We start from the raw sequence: 26,487 nt of genomic DNA, 5'->3' as shown, positions 1-26,487 counted from the left end.
GTTATGTGTTGGTTTAAGTACTAAATAAAAAATAATTACAGCTTACAATAAAAATAATTCAGCTAATCAGTGACTTTTAGCAAAAATCACTGATTTCAATTGTTTGTGGTCACCAAACTATATTTTATTTTGACAAAACATTGTTTTGTTGTTTTATATTTTGCTTTAATTTATAGATGCGTAAACTTTATCTTAAAAAATAATCTTCAATTGTCTGCTTTCAAAATTTTTTAGAATGTTTCTCTTGAATCATGCAGTTTAATGGATTTTTTCATGATTAGGACTACTCTTCAGTAATTTAATTTTAAAATATTTTGTAAAGGGCCCAGAAAATTTGGTGGGCCTTAGGCCTGAATTTGTCTTGATCGGTCCCTGATGACCACCCAATTGGAACATCTGCTCCTGCACCCGGGACCCCAAGATCAAGAAAACTGGGATTGGCACAGTAAGCCTTGACCCTCCATGGGCTGTAGAGCCACTAAGTAAAGTATAATTCTATTTGGAATTGGAACACGAAACTTCGTTTTCAGCTGGACGCGTAACAGGATGCGTAGCGTTTTTAAAAAGTGCCTAAAGGTGCTTATTTTCGATTTTCGTTTCTTAAAAGCCCTTAAAAGTACTTTTTTCATTGGATGTTTTTAAAAAGTGCTTAATTTTTCCTTTTTCAAAATGAGATTCTTCCTTTACCATGTTGATTTTCGCTACGAATTATGCAAAATGGCACAGTTCACATTGTTCTATTCAGCGTTTTCACAATTATCTCAACTCCAATCTATTTCGGCTTTTTGTCAGTTCATAGCGCATGAAAACGCCATTCGTTTCACGTGATTCAAAATTTCATGATTTTTGACAATAGTCTAAAACAATGCCATAAGTTTTTTTTTGACATGACGGTTAAAACAAGATAAAACCGTCAATTGTCAAAAACTTTCCAACCCTGCCTAATTATGATATTTTTTTAAAGTGCTTAAAAATATTTTTTGAGTGCTTGAAAAGTGCTTGAAAGGTGCTTATTTTTTGTTGAATAATTATGCTACGCACCCTGTATAACTTTATTTGAAGTTCAAAACTACACTTTTTTTTCTTCATTGATTTGTTTCCATACACCTTCCATTTCCTTTTGGTTCTTTTTACTCATCTTTTGCAAAGTATTTTGAAGTATTTTTCCTTTTATTTTTTTTACCGTTTTTAAGATTTTTTTATTACTTTTTTTATATACTTTTATGTAGCTGTCAGATATACACTCCATTCAGAATTTCACGGAATTCGAAAAAGAAATGGTGCTCTTAAAAAAGAAAAAGGGAAAAAAAAGCAATACCGTTCGCGCTTATTTCTAAAAGCAATCAGTAAACGCAGAGTAGCGAAACCCCAGAGTTCACAACCACTGCTTACAACTGCAGCTAATGACGGGGCTAAAAGTAACAGAGTGGAAAAAAAGCAAATTCCGATTTGTGGGGGTGTCAGAAAAAAAGAACATTACCGCGAAGAAAAAGAGGAATGGAATTTCTTTAGGTGACAAACATGCCATTTGTCTCTGTCTACGGTTTACGTTGAAAAATATACTCCTATTCCTTGAACTTGCTAGTAAGTTTTTTTTCAACTCAAAAAACGGAAACAGCGTTAGAAATTGCTCGGAATATGTTTTCTGCAGGAATGCGAAATCAAGAGGGATTTTTTTTCCCTACCCTGTCAACGGTCTCATGAATTTTAATCTTTCTTTTTTTATGTTTAAAACTCTGAAATAAAGTTTGAATACGTAAGTAGTGTTTTAAAACTGTACTAATATCGATTTTAGAGCTAAATGTTTTAATAGTCGTATAAAATCAATCGAGTTTTTGGGAAAGATTCACTAGTAATTTTATGAATTTGTGGTATCAGGGTCCTGATTTTGAGGGGGAAAAAATCACAAAAAGTGTCATTAGACTTCTTGAGAAAGGCTCGTTTTTGTGATATTGTGAAAAATCTCTCAATTTTAGGAATGTAGAAAAATAAGGCACTGTTTTTGAGGAAAAAAAGACAGCCATATCAATGTTTTAAAATTATAAATTATAGACTTTGTTGACTTCATTTTTCAAAAGAAAAGTTTTGTGAAGGATAAATTTTTTTGCAATAAAATATATTTTGTCATGAGTACCTTTTTGTGGTAAAATATTTTTAAGATGACAGGGATTTTGAAACTGGACAATAAAATATTTCGTGATGGGTAACCTTTTGTGGTAAAATATATTTAAGATAACAGGGATTTTGAAACTAGACAATAAAATATTTCGTGATGGGTAACCTTTTGTGATAAAATATTTTTAAGATAACAGGGATTTTGAAACTGGAAAATAAAATATTTTGTGATGGGTAACTTTTTGTGGTAAAATATATTTAAGATAACAGGGGTTTTGAAACTGGAAAATAAAATATTTCGTGATGGGTACCTTTTTGTGATAAAATATTTTCAAGATAACAGGGATTTTGAAACTGGACAATAAAATATTTTGTGATGGGTACCTTTTTGTGATAGAATATTTTTTATATATTTTTTATTTTGTATATATAAGTGTATCAATAGTCACTTGTCACGTAAAATGCATAATTTAAAATGTAGTTACAAATGTATTTGCCGTTCACAAAATGAAGTAAAATTAATTAATAAGTATAAATATTATTAAGCTGTTTAAATTTTTGAGCTCTTTGGAACAAACTATAGTAGTTGATGCGGTTTCTTCTTTATTTTGAGGGTTAGAAAACCGAATTCTCTACAAAAATAGTATGTTTGTTCAGAATGCATTTTTTCTGTATCTAGAGCAGACAGTAATTAGAACACATTTATTAGAACAGACGATATGTTTCTTTCGTAGCTAAAATTATCGTTTGTTCTAATAAATTACCATATTAAGCAAAATATTAATGTCGTTTGCTTATAACTTTGACTACGCATAATGTGTTATTTTGTTATTTTATGCTGCTGCAACACACAGAAAAAGATCATATTTTTCTCTCTCTAAATTTAATCTTCAAGAATTTTTTTTTGCTTAATCAAATTCTTAAATTTTTTTTTAAAAAAAATGAATAAAATAAAAAAATAAATAAATAAGAAATTAAAATTTTTTTTTATTGAGTTTATAAACTTTATTTCATTTAATATATGTTGTTGCTAAATCTTGATTTTCAAATTAAATTATAATAATACCTTAGGTTCTGTTAAAAAATTAATAATTTAAATAAAATAAGATGCGTTTAATTTGTTTTATACACATCATTTAGTTTAGAATTCATTTCAATCTAAGCATCTTTCGATTGTTTTTTCAGTTAATATAAGAAATCTAATCCAAACCGTAATAAATTATTCACTCGAAAATTTTAAAAATCTGTTTTGAGTTATATCTTTTTAATTCGGTGAAATTAAAGCGATTATTTACTTCCTATTAAATTGCTCCATGCATCAGTAAGCTTAGAACTCGACATTTGTTTTGAATGTTGCATTCAATTAAACTTTTATTTTGAAGTTGGTTTCTATAAAACTTGAAAGCACTCCATGTCTTTTTGAGAATTTTAAATATTTATTAATTTTTATGCGACGACTTTCCGAATTTTTTTAGATATAAAAATGATTATATGTAGTTTAATTTCTCTAATTAAAATGGGGAATTTAACCATGAAAATCGTACATATCAATTAAAATTTATTTATATCGACACAGGAGTTCACAGGATTTATGAAGAAAAAAAACGTTAAAATGATTGTGGAAGACAGCAAAATAACTTTGAAGAATAATACAGTAAAGTATGTTTTCAAAAAGAAATAATCAAAAATGTAAAACGCATATCTCAACCGAAAACTCGTTTACGCTACCTAAACTCTTAAATTAATATTATTTATAATTAGAATAATTTTATACTTCTGTTTTTGTCTATAGGAAGCAAAAATCTTGCTTTTGGTTTTGCAAAAAAATTTGTTAATATTAGATTTTATTACAATTTAAATTAATGATAAGAAAAACTGAACAGTAAAAAAAAAAAAAAAAAAAAGCCTTGTACTTTTGAACCCAATGCAGTAGACAGGGGAACTCTTGGATCAAGTATTGGGAGAAATTTGCCTTTGTGGAGTACATTTTGATAGAACTAACCAGCATTTGCGTTACATGGAGAGGAAAACCCCGAAAACTTCCCACGGTTAGCCTGAAAGCAAGGGGACTTCTAACCCATGATTCGTCTACCACTGAAGATATTTTACGTCAGCACTGTGGTCGCTGCTAGCCGGAGGCGGAATTCGTATCGACCAACCATCGCTGGGATTCGAACCCGGTTCACCATTGTAAGGCGAACGTTCTATCCACTGAGGCATCACGGCTCTCCTATGATATATTTTTTAATTTTATTTTATCCGTCGATGAACAGTGGACCTAATTTTGAGTTTACGACTACTAATGTTCAACTCCGTAGCCTTGTAATTTCGAACAAATCCAGAAGACAAGGAAACTACTGGATCTATACCCCCCTGCTGTATTTATTTGTTATGGGAACATGGAGGTCTTTACGACTCGACAGATTTAACGGTGCACTCACCATTTTAGTAAATGGTGAGTGATCTTCTTCAGTCTTCGGCCGGCAGGAATCGAACCCACGAACTCTTAGACATGGGTCCAGTGCCCTACCAACCAGGCTATCCCGGCCTTTCCTACGATATATTGCGAAATTAAAATTTCAATACTGCCCAGCCTTGCGAAAGTCTCAAATGAAACGTCGACTCTGCAAGCAACGCCAAAAGCACGCCAGTTTCATCAGCTTAGTTAATAGTGTCAGTTGTATTTCTGTTCTTCAAAGCAAACACATTAGCGAAATCATCTTATCAAAAAATGTCCCCACTTTACCTCGAGGTTCTAGAATTGAAAAACCTTGATGAAAACAGACAAGAGACTTCGACACAGGATGCGGGATATATTCAATTGGCATCTTTTACTCAGCCAACTCCTTTCCCAATATCTCTCTTGCCTTTAAGACCGGAAATATTTCATTAGATTATCTTCCCTTTGTTAACTTTGCCTTCCATCTTGTTTCTTCTTGCCTTCTGCCATGTTAGCTAAAGCTTAGATGTAATCGAGATTTATGGCATAATTTTTTACTTTACGGCTTTTTTTTTTTTTCTTTTCCCCTTCTCAAACAGAAGCAGTTTGGAATGTAATAAAACCGCTTGAGTTGGTATTTTTGGAATGGGATTTTTTTCCTCTTCTTCTTCTGTTATTTGAGGACACCGAAAAGATCTAGATTGCCGAATTTTTATATGATTTTAGAGTTAAAATGCTTTTTTTCTTTAGGAAGTATCTTACTATCTATGATTTATTTGGAATTCTCGATGTAGTGAATCAAATAGATTTCGTTATCTATTTCCTCGAGATAGTCTTTTTGATCTACAAAAATATTGCAAATCTTTCTCTTTTTTTTCAAAAAAGGATACGATTTATCATAGTTTATACCGTTTATCATGTCTTTTGAAATGGCTCTGGCAGCGATTATTAATTCACTAGATCTATTATTTAATCATAAACTCACCTAGAAGATAAATCAGATTAAAGATATTGTGCAACTTGAACTATATATATCTGAAAAATCTGCTGTTTTTTTTAACCCACTGGCGGTTCAGCAAACGGGCAAAATTGGGATTATTTTTCTCCCCAATATACTATTTCCCTATCAACTAACGTAGAAAAACCGGTTTTGCCATGTTTAGAAAAATTCAGGACTTTTTTACATGCATAACCGTCAGTAGGTTAATGTATTTTTTATTTAATCCGTGTTTTCTTTTCAACATAAGGATATTTTCACTAATGCTAAAATGGAGGAAAACTCCACATTCACATTTTTTAATGTTAAAATAAAGATTTAAAGTGTGTTAAAATGTATAAAATGCTAAAACTAGCAGGAAATGTTAATTTCAGTAGCGTCTTAAATTATATGTTCTGGTTAAAGATCGTCTGCAATCATATTTAGGCATATTTTAAATTTTGCTCAACTTATGATGGGTTAGATTTTCTTATTTTTCGAAACGAAAATTTAGATTGAAATTTAATACACCAATTCACAATAATATACATGATACATTTTCATGATACATTTTCATGATACAATGCTTATATTAAGAAACATGCCTTTCAATTTATTAAAAAATCTAATAAATTAATATAATGCATCTACTTAAATGCATTTATCTACATCTTTTACCATTTTCTTTCGAATAAAATTTTTGGCCGTAGTCGTTTATTATTAATTTCATTTTATAACTGTCGTTTAATAGCCGTCCCAATTTCTGGGTTTACGACTACTAATGTTCAACTCCGTAACCTTGTAATTTTGAACTCAATCCAGAAGACAAAGGGAACTCCAGAACCAAGTCATGGGAGAAATGTGCCTTCATGGAGGACTTTTTGATATAACTAACCAGCATTTGCGTTTACATGGAGAGGAAAACCACGAAAATCTCTCCCGGTTAGCCTGACCACAAGAGGACTACTACTAATCCGTCTACTACTAAGGAGATTTTAAATCAGCACTGTGGACTGTGTGAGCCGGATGCGGAATTCGAATCGACCAGCCAAAGCTGGGATTCGAACTCGGTTTACCTCATTGGGAGGCGAGCGCTCTATCCCCTAAGCCTCCATGGTTCACAGTCGTTATTTAGGAACTTTTCGAGAAGAAATGAAGTGGTTATGCCTAACCATGTGATTTAAATCAGATCTAATTGGATACCTGAAAGCGACGTCAGGCGTGTGTGTCGAACCCGATTGGATTCTGAATCCACAAATGCCACGATTTACCTACGATGATGTCATTTACAAGGAGTTTTATCCAGTTGGTAGGATTCACATAGATCAAATACGGAGTATTGTATTGGTGTTGCTATTGGGTGAGGGTTGATCGAAAAAGCATGAATACAGAAAAGGAAGGAAGGAGGGAAATAAGAACAAAATAAATCGGAAAGCTAATTATCAAGGGACAAATTTAATGAGTTAATTTGGCAAGTAGATTGTAAAAAAAAAACTAAAGATAGGTTAACAATATTTGGATCTATTAAAGATGATCAAATGCAAGAGTCCGGTTAATGATGAACTAATACTTTAAAGAAGGAAATCGAACAAGTTTATTAAGTCTGTTAAAGGTAGTGATTAAAAGGCAAGTTCAATCTGTTAAAGGATCTGTTAAGCTGATAAGTCAGATCTCAAACCATGAGTAGCAACTTATGCATGCGTTTCGATATATGTCCCCAAAGCTTCCTGGGAAAATAAAAATGAAAACACAAATCTTTTTTATTTTAAACTTTGAATACCTTTTATGTTCGTACTGAGTAAAACTCAAAAAGATCTAAGACTTATTTCCAAAGATAGAATCAATTAATTATTGAGTAAAACAGAGAAATGCAGACCCAAGACTAATTTATAATGATAGAATTGATTAACTATTATTTACTCAGTTCTATTTTACAGATCCTCTTACTTAATCATTTATTAATCTGTTTATTTTTCTTACTTAGAAAGACTGAGTTTATGTTATACTGAATATTTAATGAATACTGTTAATTTTCCTAGAGATCTTTTGGTTATGGGGAACAGTTAATTTTAAACTGTAGCTGAAATCGGTGAGTACGCTTCGAAACTTATTTGGATGTTAGTTGCAAGTCGTGATTCAAAGTCGATTGATCGTACACTGTAAAAATATTCCAGATTAAATTACGGTAAAAAGTACCAGCACTCAGGGTGCCCATACTTTAATTCGTAAAATTAATTTTTGCCAGAATATGTTACGGAACAATACATCTGATATACTGTAATTTTTACAGTAATAATTACAGAAAAATCACTGAATCACTCTAATTGAATAAATATTACTGTAAAATTCGGATTACTGTTACTGTTGAATTTTACGGATGATGCACTCAAAGTGCCGGTACTTTGTACAGTAACGTCCTGAATTTCTTACAGTGTACTTCTAAGCAGATTTAGTTGTAGATTTTAATGAGGTTAAAATCGATTGATCACACATCAAATCGGATTTGTCTGTTGATTATTGGTTGGAGCTAGCATTCGATGAACAGTACTTTTGCTCACCTAATAAGTAATATTTGTGCAGTTTTTTTTTTTTTTTTTTTTTTTTAATTTTTTTTTACAGAATTTTTTTTTTCGCTTTGAAACAACTGATAAGAATTTCCAATCTACATAGTCCCTAATAAATATGTTACAATTTTACGTTAAAAGCATATAAATTGAGTTTTAAGCTCAATTTTATTTCGGAATAATTTATCAATAAATAATCTTTTAATGAAATGAAATGAGTACCTACATTAATTTTGCGAAGCAAAACCAGATGTTTCAATACTTTGGACTAGATTAAGATTTTAATAGAATTACATGCTCCTATGCTGATGTCTCCCACACATTGTTCCGATGTGACGTTACGGTTGTAAGTTATACTGTAGTTGAACCAACCACATTGGATCAAGATTATTTTAAGCAGGGTGGGGAGATTGATTGAATAAAAAAAGTATTATGGGGTGGCGTACCTCTCTTTTTCACCATCTGATGGCCCCCATAGTCCCCCCCCCAAAAGGTTTTTTTGACAAGTGGTGATTAATTTTATTCTCTTTCTTAAGATTATGATTAAAAAGCGTAACGGTAGTATAATGAAACGCTGTTTTTGGAGTGTATTTAATTTATTAATGCTTTGAAATATAGATGAGTTAATTTAATTTCAATAAGACTTTTATATAAAGTTTTTTTTATTATAATTATTTTATTGAGCGTTTGCTTTTTAGGAAAATTTTCTTAAGATTTTAAAAATATTTTAAGTATGTTATCAAATTAATAATGAGAAAAGGTCTTTCTATTGTATCATTATTTTTTTATTGTTTTTCGGAAGATAGTATAATCAAAAGCTTTTTTTAGAGTAGAGAAAAAAGTAAGGCCAAAATTACCCGTATATGGAAAAATTTACCATATTTCTGACTCTATGAGAATACCAAAAAACTTGGCAATTTTTATCGAAGCTCTTTGGTAATGAGTTTGATAAAATTATTAATTAAATATAGTTTTATAATGGGTGATAAAGTTTAGTAATTTTATCACGATACCCTAGAGAGAATGGTTTAAAAGCCATTTTATTCGGTTAAATTTGTTTTCCAGTTTTGTATTTTTTGTTAAATATATGGTAAAAAATAACTATAGTTTTAAAAATCAAATTTTTCTGTTAAATGCTACCATTATGAACAGAAAAATTACCAAATGAATGGTTTAAATACTGTATATTTTGGTTTTTATTACCAGAATTATTATTATTTTTTAACAAAAAAATGTCATTACCACATAGTATAGTAATTTTACCAGAATTTTTTCTCCGTGTACCTCATATTCCCCTACGAATTAGAATGTACCATTAATCGGTATGACATTTATCCCACCAACTGGTGTTTGCGTTATTTTTCTTTATTTATATTTCTTTATTTATATTTATATATCAAAATTGTTTATTTTACTGAATTGGCTATTTTCATATACTATTACAAATGTCAGAAACACTTTACTTCTATGGTATAGTCAGTGTAAGTAAACTTGGAACAGATTTGTTTGAAAAGCTCTATTTTCTTTTCATTACTTTTGATTATTTTTTATTTATAAAAAGAAGTTAAAAAAACGCAATATTTGTTAACTACATCAGCTCTTTTCAAATCTATTATATAACTTTTAAAGATAAATGATCGTCGTTTACAACACAGTTGTTAACGAACTTCATAATTTTTTTTAAATGATTTTTTCTTTATTATTCTTTATATTTTGGAAATTAATGCTATTTTCGAATGAATAGGGATCTCTATTCCCTGCTCTCTATTGCCCACTGCCCTTCATTTAACGATAAGCTACTTTATTTGGTAACTTTTGCGAATCAATGGAATCAATCTCTATTTTCACTCTATTTAGCTAACAGTGTGCGTTAAGAAATTTATATAATTATCTTGCTTTTTTTTTTAAAGAATCTATAAAAATTTAATTTATGGTTAATAAATTGGCATTTTAGTAAAAATGTGTGTATTTTATGCAAATGACTATTATATTAATCTTACATTGTTTAATTCCGAATCATGCTTGCACCGACCACAACGCTAACTTAAAATATCCTGAGTGGTAGACGGATCATGGGTTAGAACAGCGGTTCCTCAAATGGTGTTCCGCAGACCCTTAGGGTTCCGTGGAAAAGTCGAAAGAGTTCCGTGAATTGGGACTGTTTTTCTAAACCAGTAAAGATTTTTTAAACCTGCAATACATTTGTATCAAACCTATAATCCATTAATAATCATATTAAGGTTATTTTTATTAAATTATTTTTATAAAAATGTACTAAAAACATTTTTTGAAATTTTCAATATTTAAAAAATAAATATATTTTTTCCAATAACAATGTTTGATTACATTTCTAAAAAAACCAGAATTTGCAAATGATCGTCTCAGTATTTCTCATCGAACTTTGAAATTCGAAGTAAAATAAACGAGTTTTAGAATAAGAATTTTTTTTCTCTGATGACCAGTCATACAAAAGTTATTTTTCAAAAACCATAATTGAGCTTATTTTATTCAATTTCAACTTATTTAGGGTTGCGAAGCTGAAAGAAATTGAGAACCGATGAGTCAGAGTACCCTTGCCATCAGGCTATGGTGGTTTTCGTGGTTTCTCTCACCATGTAACGCAAATGCGGGTTAGTTCCATAAAAATGTCATCCACGAAGGTTAATATTCATACTATAAAATAAAATATTAATTGTAAAGAATAAAATATTTATTATAAATCTGTTCTTAGTGTAAGCATTCGTTGAAAATGAATTTCAAGAGAAAAAAAATCGTTATTTTATTTTGAAATGAAAAGCTTTTTGAGAAATACTTAACTTTTTATAAACGTACACCATTTTCATAATTTTTTCGGTATGTTGCAGTTCAATTTTTAAAAAAAAAGTTTGCTACTTTTTTTTCATTTGCATTTTACACAAATAATTTCATATAAACATCCAAAATATTAAGTAAACTATTAATTCTCGATTGGATATGAATATAATTGTTGCTGGTTAAAAAAAAAACTATAACTTTTGGAACCTCTGTAATCATTCTATGGAACCCCAGGGTTCCGCGGAACACCTTTTGGGAACCGCTGTTCTAGGTCTGCAACAATTGCCGTTATGAATATCTTAACTTCTTACATATATTTTTTACAATTTAAAAAAAAATAATAATAATAATTTTCTTCTCAATTTATTCAAGATGTTCATTTGTTTTACTATTAAGAAAAGTCTTTTTTTTTTCTGAATCATGTGTCCATACTTGTGGTTGTCAAATATCTTTGACAAATTTATGACTGCGTGAAGAAAAGCGTATTTTTTCTATTAAACCAAATTTGACGAATAGTTTAAGAGCGAAATTTTTACCTCTTTAAGAAACTAGTTGTAATCAAAATGATTCAAAGTTGCTGTAAGTATTAATACTTGTACAAAATCTGCTTAAAATTTATATATATTTGTACAGAATAAAAGTTTTGGTTTTGAAAATTATAGAGTACATTTTCATAGTATGTACATAAATGATGTTAAATATTTATTTGCATAATTATATTATATTATTAAATAGAATTACTTTAAAAAAATTTCCATTAATTATTTTTAAACAAGCTTTTCAAATTTTTACTTTTTAAAAGTATAATATAAGAAAGGAAAACCGAACAATTAAAACTTTTTAAATTTATGTTTATAATCTTGATTTTATTAAAACTAAATAAACGAAAGTGGTGATGCTTTTAATATATAATAAACTTAAAATTCGATCTAGTAATCATTCTTTAATTTGGTAAGATATTTTTTATAATTTTTATGCATGTTTTACTACAGTTTTTACATAGTTTCTGCAGAATATTTAAAATCTGTTTCATATTAACAATTAGCAAAGAGGAAACATTTATTGTTTTAAACATTAAAATAAGATTATTTTCTTGTTTATTAATTATTCAGGGGAAATAATTTAAATTTGCATCAATTTGAATCGTTTTCTAATTTAAATATTAATTGTAAGACCTTAATAATAATTAATAATTAACTACTTTTAAAGCTTGATGTTTCAAAACTAAATTACGTGTTTCATGTTTTAATTAATAAATCAAAATGAAAATATTAAATTAAAAAATTAACTTTTTGAAATACTCATGAAACAAAATAGATAAAGGAAAATAAATATCCTTTTATGCAATCTATTAATTTTCATTTTCATTTAAAAATAATTAAGAAGGAATAAAAAAAAGTAAAATAAAAAGTAAAAAGTAAATATTTTTCTAATTATTAAACGAAACATTAAATAATAATATTAAAAATAAGCATGCATTTATAATTATATCTTTTGGATGTTTTATATTTAAATTACTTATATATTTAATTTTTTTGAAAGACATCTTTAAAAAAAAAACACGAGAGCAGAAATTCTATTTACTGCATTGAAATTTAAATATAAAAAGAAACGGCTCTATGGCGAATATTTGCTCATTTCATTTAAGGACAAAACAAATATTTTGTTAAGAAAATCAACGCCGTTCATTGCTTTAAAAACATTTACTTTTAGTTTCAACTAAATCATCTCCACCCGATATGAAATAAACAAACCAGGAACTAAACTTTAAAAACGGAGAAAACCCGCTGAACTGGTTTTAAAACTATTTTACTCAATAAGTTAAGAGTCATTATTAAAACTTATTAAAGTTTTTATTGCAAATTCAAAAATTCCTTTCTTATTTCATCACGGCTACATTCCCTTCTAAGTAAAAGTCATAATCGTTTCAGAAAATATTCAACATATTGGATCAAATTTCGAAGCATCTCTTCTAGAGCTCCAGTTTGATTTATATCAAAACATTTACTTTTCCGAAAATAGAAATATGTCTTAGAAATTTCCAAATTCTAAATTAAGATTATTGTTTAGAAAATGTCAAATCAAGTGATGGTTATGTTATCTTGGTTTGGGATTTTGATGTATCACCAACTAATGGTCTATTAAGTTGTCCATCTTGTAAATGATGGATTAGCTTCTAATTTGGCTTAATGTGCTGAAAGGCGTCTTCTTGGAAAGGTGGTTTCTATTTGGCGATGGTAGTTGTTTATTTTTACCACAACCGATCATGAAGATAGTCACCATGTTTGATTTTATTGTTAACTTGTTTTCACTTTTAATCAAAGCTTCAATCATCAAGTTAGTAAGTTTAGATGAAAAACTTATAGTTGGATAAAAATTTGAAGAGCCTGTCAAATAATCTTGCCATTGCTCAGCTTGAATTTAAAGATTAAGAGCAAAGTTGTCTTTTTTTTCTTCTTCAAATAATATATACGTGTTCTTAATGTATGGGTGATCTTTATTTGCTTTAAGTTCTTCTTCTTTATTTATTTCCTCCAAATTTATTTCTTGAAATTTATAACTATTATTTTGCACGAATATTATAACTTTTCTACCACAATTAACTTTAGAAATCAAGTACTTAAATATTAAAAAATTAAAAGTGGCAAAAAATAGAATTACTTGTATTAGTTATCAGTATTATTCTCTTTCCGAGAGCTGTAAAAACTTATTTCTACAGTTCCTTTATTTTTACATGAAGTACGTTTTTCTACAGTACCTATTGCCGCAGTTTTATTATGCATCATATGTTACAGTAATTATGAAGAGTTCCCCAAAACATAATAGGGTTTTACTTTCCAATATGAAACTTATTTACTATTCTATAAAATGTATACTTTTCACTACAAAATAGTTATTCTTTACAATTTGCTGGTTAATTTTCTTTACAAAAATTAAGTAATGAGGCTGATGTGATGTTATCTTGGTTTTGATGCATCACCCACTGATGATCTATTAAGTTGTCCATTCAGTAAATGATGGATTGGCTTCTAATGCGACTTAATGTGCTGAAAGGCGTCGCCCTCGAAAGGTGGTTTCCATTTGGTGATAATAGTTGTTTATTTTTTTACCACAGCAAAACTCATAAACATAGTCGCCATGTTTGATTTCATTGTTAACTTGTCTTCACATTTAATCACAGCTTCAATCATCAAGCAAATAAGTTTGTATAAAAAAACTTTAATTTGGATAAAATTAGAAGAACCAGTCAAATAATCTTGCCACTGCTGAACGGTGAGGTTGAACTTAAAGGTTGAGGACAAAGTGTTTCTTTAAAAAATTTATAAGTATTCTTAATATTTGTTTGTTCGCTTGAAGTTTGATTATTTCCTCTTAAGAAAGAATTTGTTACCATTATAGTTATTTTACATGAATAGTAAAATTTTTCTAGTATAATTAAATTTAGAAATCAAATACTTTATAGCAAATTAAAAGCGACAAAAATAGAGTGACTTGTATTAATTAGCGATGCTATTTTGTTTCAGGATGCTTTATAAAGTTATTTCCACCGTACCTATATTGGTACATTAGGTACCTATTGCCTTAATTTTTTATGATCCCCATAGCAAAATTGGGTTTTACTTTTCACTATAAAATATATGTACTGTTTTATACATAATGGATACGTTGCAATGAATAGCTTGCGCTATAACTTTTCTTCTATGAAAGGGATATTTTGTTCCTTAAAATGGATACTTTGTATTATTAAACTTATATTTAACTTGATAAAAGGGATACTTTACTCTACAAAATAGTTATTTTTTACGATTCGAGGGATAATTTTCTTTATGAAATTTAAGTAACGTAGCAGCCACAATATTATCTTGGATTGGGATTTTAAAGCATTAAGTTGTCCAAATCGTAAATGATGGATTGGCTTCTAATTTGGCTTAATGTGCTGAAAGGCGTCGCTTTTGAAAGGTGGTTCCCATCTGGCGATGTTAGTTGTTTATTATTAACCCAGCCGCTCATAAAAATCTTCTCTGTTTGATTTCATTGTTAACTTGTTTTCACTTTTAATCACAGCTTTAATCATATGTTTGGATGAAGAATTTAAAGAAGGAAAGAAATTAAAGGTTCCTATTAAACCTATCAGGTCTGTTGAAAGATGAGCCTGAACTTGGTTGAAATGAAGTATGAAATTGCTTATACTAATTTTTTTATTCTTAATACTTCTTTGAAAAATTAAAATACTAAGTAGAAGTATTTCAAATAAAGTATTTTGCTTATAAAGATGCATTTGTTAAATTTTTAAAAAGAAAAAAAAAGAAAAAGGAATATTTAAGTATTATCAAACAAAAAATATGAAAGATAATGTGCTACAAGTCCGCTTTCTTGGTTAGATGATGGGAAAGAGATGATCAAATGATGGAACAAAAGATTAAACTATAAAAAATATTTCAGATTGAAAATTCAGTGCTATAAGCACAAAGATTTTAATGCGATTGTCATATTAAATAAAAAAAAGTTTCGGAGTTTTAGAAATTACAACAAAAAAAGCATTTTTTATTATGACGGTGATTTTAATCAACTTAAAATTACCATTACTATAAACGAAAATCATAAATTAATTTGGAAACATGCAAAGAAAGATTAAATTTGTGACACTTAAATATAGAAGCAAAGGAAGGGATATATTTTTTTAAAAGAAACTCTATAATGACAAAAAGCTGATATTTTTTTGTTGATAGATTGAATTTGTTTTAGAAAAATGCGGTCTTACTTGTTGCACGCGTTTTGAACGTTTCTGCAAAATAGCTGAAATTCGCCCTCATATCGTCTTAATGTTGTTCATTCATAAAGAAAATTAAATTTAAGAGTACTAGTCAATGATGGATATGACAAATTAAGATTCTTACTAGTATTTAAAATAAAATTTATAGCACAATTTTTCAAAAATAAATAAATAAAAAAAATAAAAAACGGACCATTTGGAATAACTTTTGATCTAATGGTCGAATCGTCACGCTCTTGAACTCATTCTTTATGATTTGAAGGAGTGACTTCAAATATGCTAGTTAACTAATGCAGGCAATATTACAATTTCATGTCAAAATTTAAAATTCATATAGTTCAAAAAAAAAAAGTTCCTGAGTAGATACAGAGTGGAACTAACCATTTTAACAATGTAAATTAAATGTATTTGGAGTTCTTGTTTCAAAAAATCTATTCCAATCTTTGCGGAAACTGCTACTGTCCCACGCATGTTAAAAACCTCTCTTATTATTAACACCCCCAAGTACCTTTGTCCGTTAATTCCGACTGATTTAGTGTGCACACTATTCTTTATGTTACACTAAAAATTTTGACAAAAGGCGACCAGTTAGCAACGGAAAAAAAAATAGGGAATATGGTGGGGTGATCACAAAACGATTTCTAAAAGTTGTATTCACCTCCTTCCCCTCTCAATCCCCTTATTTTTTAGACGTACTGAAAAGATTTGTCAAATTCGATTGTCAAACACTTCGGGTGGACACGTGACTTAAGCGCCACCTCGCGGTGGGAGAGTAAAACACACGACTGTTGCTATATAAGACACAGAATGGAATGCTTTTTTTTTTTTTTAGTTATAATCATAAGTGAAGGAGGAAATAGGGGTTAACGGGATTTATATATGGGAGCTATCAACAATGAAGTAACCCCCTTCTTTTTTCCCCCCTATTACCCCTTACCCTGGTATACCCCGAGGCCATGTTAAATTTTGGGAATAAAAGTTTTGTGGGTTGAATTGATCAGTTTATTCCTTTATATATTTTACCCGATCTCTTTTTGTATTGGTGAGTAAATATTTGAATTTGGCGACAAAGACGAATGAAATAAATAGGGGTATTTTATTTCACTTTTTTGCGGCTATTGTTATCCGTTATTTCTTACTTGGATGTATAAAGTAATTCGAGTTTTGAGAAATATCAAATATCATATTTTAGAGTTTAGCTTTTTTACTTGTGTTTGGAGATGAATTTAATAATAACTTATTGTAAAAGCGGGGACATTTTATTTTTCAGTTGCTAGCTTGTGAAAAGAGAAAGGTGTGGTTAAGGGGGGAATTCGTTAGGGTAATGTGAAGTTTGAAATATTTATATTTCTTTCAGCATTATTTGATGCTGAATTTTGAATAATGGCATTTAAGATGTCTGAAATGTTTAGTACTACAAATATTGATTATGTTTATAAATATAATTGCCCCCCTCCAAAAAAAAAAAANCCCCCCCAAAAAAAAAAAAAAAAATGCCTGATCAGCTTTTTGGCCTTTTTTTTTCTTTCAAACGTATAACTAATATCCAACAATGTATGGGGTATTAAGAAAAGCTTTGTGAAAAGTACACTAAAGTAAAAATAGCGTTAATAAAACACAAATGAAAGTACATAAATGGGCAGTTCTATAGTTAAATACAATGGGGAATGTTTATCAATGGGGAATCTAGGGCGGAATGTTTTCGAGCTATCTGCGACAAAACTGTCTAGCACTAAAAATCTTTCTGCAAGATACTTTTAATAATGACAAACATATATGTTGCTAATTTAATTAATAACTACTAATTAACTATTAATAATTACTAGTTTAATTTAATAAATAATTAACAAAAGCGCCGTGTTTACAAAAAAAAAACTTTTTTTTAACTGAACATGTAATAATTTTCTATTTTAATATTATGGGTGATATTTTCGCATTTTGTAGAGGGGGGGGGGGTAATGCACAAGTTATTTCCCTCGCATTTTGTAAATAATCAAAAAATAATTAAAAATCATGAAATCCTTTTTCGAAAAAAAAAGGAAAAAAAAATGACGACGAAATCACGCGAATTGGACTCCACAAAAAGGGGTTACTCAAATGCAATAATAAATAATTGTAATATCGCATAAAAATATCTTATTAAAAAACTATTGAGAAATCAATTGCAAAACTGCCAAAAATTCGATAGAATCATTGCCTTAAAACGTAAATACTCAAATGCACAATTCGAATTTTCCACATTGTTTTAAATATATCAAGACATTTGAAAACCACGTGAAAATCCAACTGCTGAAAACACAATCGAAACATTACATCGATTTACGATACTATCGGCTTAAATTAAGTGCGTCAAAAAAGTGATAATGTAAATGCATGATTCAAATATTACGAGTAAACTGCTGTAGAAAAGAAAACTAAATTTTTTTACTCTTCAAAAGAACTCTGTAACGTTCTGCGACAATGTCGCCGTGTCGCTGCGATTCTGCCACGGGACCAGCCTTATAGGTTAAACTACTTTGCACGCCTTTGTCACTTCACTTTCTCTATCATCATTCGGTGCTTAGACAGACACTGAGGAGGGTTCTGGTTTATAGAACTGAAAATTTTTTCTATGCTAAAGATGTTATTTTCGTTAAAAAAAATTTCCGTGCAAAATTCTAAAAGTGACTTAATTGTAAAAACTGAAACTTTGAAATTCTTTATATGATTGTAATCATAAAACACAACTTGTAATATTGGGAGATAAATTTTTGTTCCATAGACTGCTTCAATAATAAAAGGGAATGACCTGTAGTACGTAAGGAGATTTTTTTTTATATGTTGATTTCAATATCTAAACACTTCAAAGTTCAACTCTTTGAATACAGAATACGACCTTGTTCCCAATAATAGAATAATGCGTAGAGAGTGTGCACAAAGGCACATCTCACCCTTATGGACAAAAGCGAAGAGGATAAGAACTTTGAAAAGCTTGGAGAGGGTAGCTATTATGAATTTTCAATACACTCTTCAAAAGTGTTTGGTAGTAAAAAAAATATGATTGGAAAGGACAAAGGATTAGAACTGGAAATTGTTTAGTTACATTTGAAGCTGAATGGTTGCCAAATTTTCAAAAAGTAAATTTTAACTTTGAAGGTAAAAAAAAAAAAAACGTACTAACAAAAGTAATAGAATTTTGTTATAAGGAAACAATTGACTTTCAAAACAAAAATATCTATCCTTTTCAAATTTTATAAGAATATTTGTAGCATTAAGTAATAGTCTTTGTACGAAGTTTTTGAAAGAAATATTAATCAGTTTTAAAGTTACAGCTGAAAGTGAGGTTTTTAATTGTTGATAATTGCAAACAAATCCTTCCTTGCAAACGAATTTCAAATTTTTAAATAAATTTTTTAAATAAATACTTTGTTTATAGGTATTTAAATAAAGTTCAGTGTTTATGGTAACTGTATTTAGTTATAACGTGCCTAGGGGAATTTTTTGTTATGCTTTCACCAAAAATTTCTTTGAAAAGCACACCTCAATAATATATGTTTCATTATTAAAAGTTTAAATTCAAGTATTGAGTTAATCAAATGGATTTAAAATTAAACAAGACACAAAGAACATCTGAAAAAAATTTATTACAATAAAACAAAAACTAATGTGTAAGGAACTTTTTAAATTTGCGAAAATATTGAAAAATTCCATAACGGGAAAAAAAAAACTTAGTCTACGAGTTTAAATTTTCACAATATCGAACTTCTTTTTTTTTTTTTTTTTAACTCGAAAAGGAAAACTCTGATTTGAAAGCGATTGGTTGCATGCACTTAATGAAATGTGAAGTTTACTAACATCTCAACCAAATACTGGACTTTTAAAGATTTTTCTGAGTCTTAACATCCATTGAATAAAGTTAGAAGAAATCGTTTATATATACGAGTAATTTTTGAAATACTTAGTTGTTAATAGAGTTGGCTTCACAGCAATTTTTTTTTTAACACAGCCATAATTTTTAATGGATTTATACAATATAATTCTATGCTGTTCTTTATCGAAGCTGGCATTTTTGCATGTAAGTGTTTCATTGTTTCATTTTTCTAGATAAGTACTTAAAAGTTTTTCGGAATTCTCAAAAGATAAAAGCACAATGCCCCAAAACATTTTATTGCGTTCTTCGAAGTCGTTGTGTTTTTTCACCCACTCTTCTTTCATGAACAATTTTAAAATGTGGCTTATCATTATATTAACCCAAGCCATTCATTTTGGTCCTCAAACCATCCACTTAAGGGAAGGTACCGTTATGCAAATTTGAAATTTGCAAACAAAATTAATTGTAAAAAATTTCTTCCAGAAGTGAGACATTTTCAGAATGTAGAGTAATGTAGCAATAGTTATGTTAAGTTTTTTTTTTATTATAGTTGAACTTCGATATCACGAGATCTAACGGAGAAATTAAACATTTCATGTTGTTCAAAATCGTATGTTTCTTAATACTTTAATCAAAATAATAACTGTGCTGACATTTTAAAAATTGCAAAACAACTAACTCCAAATAAATTCAATATTTCAATAACTTCTGCTTTTTCATTTGATTTTATTTTTATTTTTTAAATACTTATGATTTTGCCATTTCCTGGTCTGTCAAATCGCAAACTGCTGTTACCTCTTCTAACAATTCTGTTTTAACCAGATCACTACAGAAACTGAAACCTTAATTTTTACTGTAACTATTTCTTCATAAATTTCTTTATATTGGAAAGTTCTTCCGAATGTTATTAACCGATATTCTTATATATTCACACTGCACGTTTACTGCTTTAGGAATAGGCAACAACAAACATTGCAATCTCTTTCTTTCTGTGGGTTCAAGAAATGATTTATAAAATTTTTCAAGAAAAGTGTTCAAGAATTGAAACTCATAAAAACATTTCAAACTCTCCAGAAATTTGGAAAAAAAAAATTGAGAATTAAAAATACATAAGAGTTCATTGAGAAATGAATTGTGATAAGAGTTTTTTTCTTCATTTTATTAACATAACGCATAAGGAATTTAGATCTTTGCATGCTATCAAAAAATTCGTGTTATCGAAGTTCGTGATATAAAGGTTCGTGATATCAAGGTTAGTTCAATAAGTACATTTATACATCTATATAAGTCATTTTAGAGGAAATCACAATAGGGTTATCCCTTATTGGCGCTATTAGAAATTAAATTGAAATTTAATGTACTATTATCATACTATCGAATCAAATTAACCATTAAATTATATTTTCGAACTTTATTTTAATCACATAATACTACAGTTCTACTTGAACGTGGTTCAATTTTCGACATGGTTCAAGGTGTTAAAGTGCTCAACACTGCTCAATTTAACATCTTATTGAAGTTGAAACAAATTTAAACTGTATTGATAGTTGTACGATAAGCCAATTTTTATGAGAATCAAGAATCACCCTTTTTCTCATCGCCCGGAATGATGCGAAATGAAAATTCAGGTCTTGGAAAGGAGCTAAAAAAAGCGTTTCCATCTTCGACAACCTGTTATCTCGAACTTCAAGTATTTCCCACAGATACCCTATCCACACTCAAATTCTCTGAAGTTTCTAAAAGCAACTCACCCTTAATATTATTATTCCAAGAAGCCTGGAAGTAAGATTTCTCTAAAGAGGGTAAGAAAAGTTCCATACCTGGAATGTCTGGTGTGACACGATTATTAGCCTTGTCTACTGATCTTGAATGGGCAAATCTGCAGGTTGCCTGGTCTTCAGTATTTTCACGATTCTTAAGAGGCACTTGCGATTTGAAGTGGATAGTTTCAAACTGAGACTTGGCTGGCAAGGTGAGAAGATGTCACCGTGGCGTCAGTTGGCGATGTTATTTATATTATGATTCTATCTTAGCATTATTCTGTATCGTGGATTCAAAGAGAACAGAAGGTATTATAAAGTTAATATATCCTTGAAAACAAGGCAGTAACCAGGTTATTTTTTCGGGGGGGGGCGAAGGGATATGGTAAGAAGCAAGGACAGTTTCAGACCTGCAAAGTAGGGGAAAACATTGTAACAAATATCGTTTATTCTGTTGTTTGTAAAAGTTATACTAGTAATTAAAAAATATTACATAATTATTTTTCAATTAATATTGCATAATAATTATAATCAATTTGTAAACAAAGTTTACAAAGACATGCGACGGGGAATTGAAGAAAATTTTTCGATTACTTTTTTAAGACAAATCGGAATATCCCGAAATATGCTTAATAAAGTTAGTCCTGTTAGCCTTTCTTCTTTAGTAGCATTTCTTGTTGCTGTTTTTACGCGTTTAAGAGTAGAAAAAGTTCTTTCTGCAGTTGCTGTGGTGATTGGCAACGTAGCCAATACTGATAACAAGCAACAAATGTTTGGGAAAACTATACTGTCACATTCTTCCATCTCTTAAAGTGCCGTGTCTCGTCTACTAAGGGGTTCACGCAGGTTCCACTTTGATGCCCATACTTCCATTTCTCCCATGAGGTTTTCGATGTCAATGAAATCTGCGTAGATTCAGAAATTGCATAAATTAATATGCTGAAAAAGAATTGATTTCGGGGGAGGAGTCTAACCGAAGGAAAGATGAGCCACAAGGTCAAGTGAAGATGATGCACTAGCAAAGGTGGTGTACTGGGAAAAGGTTTTTCTTTTTACTGAGAGGCTCAAAGAAAGACTAAAAAGTTTGAATCCCAGAATTTCGGGGGGGGGGGATTTGTCCCGACGGTCCCCCCTCCTGGCTACGGGCCTGCTTGAAAAGCTCTCAACGACATAGTGATATAGCACATTCCTGCAAAGATGAAGTTTTTACATCAAACTGTTCCTTAGTTTTTTCCAGTGGGACACTTGCAAGCTTCTGTAATTTTCATAATATAATAACACTTAAAAATCTTATTGCTTATGTGGAAATCGTGGTGTTTTTCCCAAAACACTCTCCTGAAAAATTTGAAAAGATCGCTTTATTATTCATTTCATTATAATTCTCCAAGTTCTTAATTTTCGTAGTTGCAGTACGTGAAAATCGTGTGTATTACAGAAAAACGCTCTCCTGAAAAATTTGAAAATGCTATTATATTTTCAAAAATTCTTCTTTTTTCATAACAGTAATACTCATTATAGTTGGCAATGTTGCTATCTGGCGTGAAAATATATTTCAATGAAATTTGTATAAACTTTGTTCCAATTGCATTAAACTATTCTGATTCCTTTCAAATTGTTCCGTTATGCTTCGAAGAGAAGCAGATTTGCACAGCTTATTCTACTTTACTCTTAATGTGTGCCTAAATATGATTGTTTAAAACAAGATTTATTAAATCAGCCTCAAGAGTTACGATAAAAGTTTGTTACAAAATTATAAGATTTGAAAAATATGCTGATTCAAAATTGTTTGCTGAAAAGTTAAGATAGGATCAGTCAGACAGTCGTCAATTGGCTATTATTTATAATGATTCTATCTTGTATCTAGTATTTTAAGAAATATGAAAGATATAATAAACAAATGTATGTTTTTCTAACAGCTTAAATCATCATAGTAGGTTTGAGTGCATTTAGACGTGGTTGTTATGGTTTTAATTTTTTAATATCACTAAAATAAATTTATTTGCTTGTTAATTTTTTAGCTCTTTTTCTCTTTTTGGATATGCTTGCAGATTTCAATTTAACATTTTCAATGACATATTCAGTTTGATTTTGTTATATAAATTTTTTATATATTTTTACAATTATAATTTGTCAAAAATATAAAAGAAATTTATAGTTTTTTTCAGTACCGAATGAAGAAATTCTTTTTACTCTCTGTGAACTATAAACATACATACTCTACAATAATTATCTGAATCAAATAGGAGTTATCATTAGAATCTTGGCTATTTTATTCTCGTTAAAGCAATGATGATAGAGGTTCCTCCGTTGGAAGCTATAAAACCAAAAAAACCCTAAGATTTAAAGCCTTTTTACGATGTATAATGTACCATAATTATTACTCATGTCAGTACTGTAATTGTTACATTTACAACACCAGCTGCTCTAAGAGCACCCCCTTTCTTATGTTTGCTATGAAATCTTTCCACATTTTTTCCGTTTTAAAAAAATAGGATATTGTAAATGATACATCGAAAAGTTAGTGAATTCCAAATTTACCATTATTATTTTGCAAAAATGGAAGAAAAAAAAGTAGAATTCATACTATCCCTAAGTGCTCATGAAATATCAATAATTTTTTTTGTTACGATAACGGTATTTTCAAATTTATTTCTTCATATGCTAAGTACTATGCATAAGTACTAAGTACTATATAAGTACTATGCTTTAAAATGTCACGGATAATATCGCGATAATTTTCAAACGCAATTTTATCATAAATGTCTTAAATAAATTTATATCATAATTTAAAATAATTAAGACAATTTTGATGTGTTATTCATCAGTTGGATAATGAAAATATTGTTCGAAGTAAGAATATAAATCTGCAAAATTATGGTAAAATATCGCAATATATCGTAAAATATCAATATTGTCTCCCGATATATCGTGATATTAAAATTGCGATTTCTTCCAACATCTGTAGCTATCTGCAAATTTGAAATACAGAATAGATTTTTTGTTGTATTTTATAGATTTATAATACATAAAAAACATAAACAGCAACAACAGTACACTGTACAATACATACATGAGAAGATAAAGTGAAAAAAAATTATCGAACACTTTTGGTTCACGATCTTAATCACCCTTTAAAATGTTTTTAAAATTTCTATGTTTTTTTTAACTTTACTGCATTATTATTGTACATGAACAAAAAAGGCAATTAATTGATTAAAAACTTCATTTGCTTCAAAAATGAACATATATGAAATAACAGTCGACGTATGTTTCAAGCGCGCTTGAAATGTCGACTGTTATTTCATGTCTGTTCATTTTTGAAGAGAATGAAGTTTTTAATCAGGATATATCTTACAGTTTCAGTTTCTTGTTTTTTTTTTTTAATTAAAAGCAATTGTTTGGACTACGGAATTCGTATGTGAAATATAAAAATATTAAAACAGCTAACTTCTTTTTGAGGCTGTCTATGTTCTCAATTTCTGAAAGAAGCTGTAATCATTCTAATCATTCAATATAAATTGCTGGTCTTTCCCTGGGGATAAATTCAAGGCAAGATTTTACTTATATATTTCCTGAAACCGACAATGAAAAGTTTTTCAAAAGAAAAAAAAATCTTATCAACAAAAATTATAGGTTTGTACGTTTTACACCCTGCTAGGCCGAAAAATATAATTTTCAAGTCATTCCATCTAATTACTTAATTATATTTTCCCGCAAACACTCTATTTAGAAAATACGGGGAATAAAGGAAAACGAAGTAAATAAAGTTATTCGAAAAATGATTAATCGATAGCATTCAGAAAGTAATCTTCAAGTTACGATAAATCGTCAATCGGCGAATCAAAAGCAATATAATATGACTTCTCCGTTGGCCCCAAACGATTGATTACTTAGAAACCTCAAAAACTGAGAAACGTGGAATAAAATGTACCTTTTTACCTAATGGAACTACTTTTTTTTCTAAAAGTCTTATCTTCTAATGCTTTTTCTTCCAAAAGAATGAAAAGAAAGAAAGAAAAAAAGAGAACATTTAAAAAAATGAAAACGATTTTTTATGCGTCCCGTTGAGCCACATTAGTTCCATTTGTCGGTTTCTCAAAATGGCAACAGCTCCGCAGCGGTTCCTGGTGTTGGCCTCATACACTAACGCTATGGTGGTCTTTTCAAATGAGTTGATGAAGGTGGAATAAGTTTTGCTTTTGATATTCTCTTTTTTCGCTCCACACCCATCGCCTCTTCAGATTTGGTTTGGGTGCTTTCGGAACAGCTTTTTTGTTGTTTATTTTGCGATTTTCTATTCCCACCATTTTTATTTATTTTTTGTTATTGTCAGAACTAAGTCTTTTTCCTGGCATATTGATTTTGGTAGTTGTTTCTTCATTTTCTTTGAAAAGAAACTTATTGATAGAAATGTTACTTTTTTTCATGTTCAGTGTTATTCACCTTTAGTATTGGATGTTTCTAAAGTTACATTGAATTGGTCTTTTTGAGCTTTATTTTTAATGAAACCTTTTCCTTTCATCATCAAAATATTTCTTCTTTCAATTTCATTTTTATTTCGAATAAATGCTTACAGTTTAATTAATAGAATAAAAAATTGGCTTATTTACTAAATATAATTTTATAATTTCTATTTAAACATTCGGTACAGTTTAAACAAAATAATTAAAAACTATTACATTAAAACAAAGATACAATTAAACACTTTTAAAATATTAAAGCACACTATAATCATCTCCTTTAATTAAATTTTTTACGCGGAATTTCCTCACTAAGAAGCTAACAATCATTTATAAATCCTAAATGATTAATTAAAATTTGAAAATAAAATTTAAAAAAATAATTATCGAAAAAATGTCCGTTTTTAAGAATGAAATTCAAATAACAATTATATGAACTGAAATAAAAAAATCCCATGAAACTGAAGCAGTAAAATATTACTAGGTTAAAAACTTAATTCGTTTCAAAAATATACAAATTGGAAATAACTGTCGACAAGTTTCAAGCTCTCAAAAGTAGGCTCCAATCTTCAAGACTTGCCAGACGTGAATGAAAAGAAACTTGTTTTGTTTAGTTCTTCAGAGCTCTTGAAACATGTCGACTGTTATTTTCAATTTGAATATTTTTGAAGCGAATAAAGTTTTTAATCAAGTAAAATCATGGAAATATATATATATATATATATATATATATT

The 26,487-nt window shown here is 29.2% G+C and overlaps 1 protein-coding gene across 4 annotated transcripts in view; it reads left to right on the top strand.

Annotated features, from left to right (window-relative positions):
* LOC107443293 (slit guidance ligand) overlaps positions 1 to 26,487 on the top strand; it is a 338,907-nt gene that overhangs the window by 34,750 nt on the left and 277,670 nt on the right. The window lies entirely within an intron of this gene.

Source organism: Parasteatoda tepidariorum, chromosome 6 (assembly GCF_043381705.1).
Source record: "Parasteatoda tepidariorum isolate YZ-2023 chromosome 6, CAS_Ptep_4.0, whole genome shotgun sequence".
In the NCBI taxonomy this organism is placed as follows: Eukaryota; Metazoa; Arthropoda; class Arachnida; order Araneae; family Theridiidae; genus Parasteatoda; species Parasteatoda tepidariorum.
The sequence above is the reverse complement of the archived record's forward strand: the minus strand, read 5'-3'. Positions and strand labels throughout refer to the sequence as shown.